The sequence below is a fragment of the Nannospalax galili genome, unplaced genomic scaffold (genome assembly GCF_000622305.1).
Source record: "Nannospalax galili isolate Female #2095 unplaced genomic scaffold, S.galili_v1.0 scaffold936, whole genome shotgun sequence".
NCBI classification, from domain to species: Eukaryota; Metazoa; Chordata; class Mammalia; order Rodentia; family Spalacidae; genus Nannospalax; species Nannospalax galili.
This window is the reverse complement of record NW_008337142.1, coordinates 989728-991241: the sequence shown is the minus strand read 5'-3', so window position 1 is coordinate 991241 and position 1514 is coordinate 989728.

Below are 1514 nucleotides of genomic sequence, written 5' to 3'. Positions count from 1 at the left end.
CAAAGAGGAGGGTCAACACAGAGGAATCATTTCCTCCATGCTTCCAAGCGAAGCCAAGCATGGTCGAGCAGGACCTTTGACTTATCTTCACATAGGCAGAACTGGTAAAAGAAAGGAGCCAAGGGCACCTCCCAAGCCCATGTGACTCCTGAGGAAAAGATCCTCAAATGACCTTAAGAGTAAAAATAAATTGTTTATCTGGGCCAGCTGTATGGCCTTAAACACCCAAAAGGAAAGTATAACCAAAGATTAAAGGGGCCAATATAATCTCTTAAGAGTCCATATGCATAGCTAAAGGCTACATAATATGCAGTAATGCCAGATAGGAGATATCGTCTTTTGAGTTGTTGGCCAGGGTGGCCAAAGGGACCCCAGATAGTAGCCCAGCACAGAACTGGGAAAATGAACAGCAGACCCCAATCTTATCTAAAGGAATATTGACAACTGATTGCTGCTATGTGAGGAACAGCTGACCTTCCTGAAACAAAGACCTCTAGATAGTCTGACTAGATTCACCAGAAGGACAAGTAGTGGGGAATGGCTGGGGGTGTCGACAACACAGCAGACAGTAGCAGGGATATCAGAGTATAAGGGCTCTAGTGGAAGGAGGGAGGCTGTGGGAGGGTGCCATCTGGGAAGTGGGTTGTGTGTAGTTGAATAAGATGGTTTGGGATGTTCTGTGTGATATACACATACACACACATACACGCACACACACACAGTTTGATATACACACACACACACACACACACACACACATACACACACACACATCAACAAATTTTAAAAAATGTATTATATTTGAGGAAGAAGCATGGAAATTTACCTCGTGTTAATTAGTAGAGGTGATAAAAATTCCAGTGGACTCTTATATGAACATTTGAAAATTGCCCTGCTCTGACTTTTTTCTAGTTCCCTGTCTAGAAGTTGTAATGCTAATTACTCTTGCCTTTTCTTCTCCTTCATATTGCCTACTCATGATTCAAAGAATTTCTTTTCCTCCTTGAGATAAGAGTTATGCAATTTGGGACCCACTGAAGGGGTTCTCCAATTGCCTCACCCTGTGTCCCTGTTCAGCATGGAAGAAGCCAGAGCGATGTGTCCCTATTCCCTATTGGCAATTTAGGTAAACCCTTCAGAGGATGGTGTGATAAGAATGGGGGTAGGACTCTGCTAGGCAGTTAGGGTAAAAATCCCCAAAGAAAAGTACGTGGTTTCTTGGTTAACCTCACAATGTCCTTGGGCCCCTTAGCAACCTACTCCATTCCAAAAGCAAAAAAATGTCGAAAATATTTGGGAGCTTTTATCTAATCCTTAATAGATTTTAGGGTTCAGAAGGGGGAAATATTAGAGTAGCCAAAAGCCCCATAAAAAAGTTAAAGAGTAAGAGAGAGTACATGAAGTTATGAGAAAAAAGTGATGGGAAGATATGGGAGGAGTTGGAGAGGAGTGGGCACTGATTTGATCAAACCACCTTATATGCATTTATGAAGTTCTCAATAAATTGTTTATAA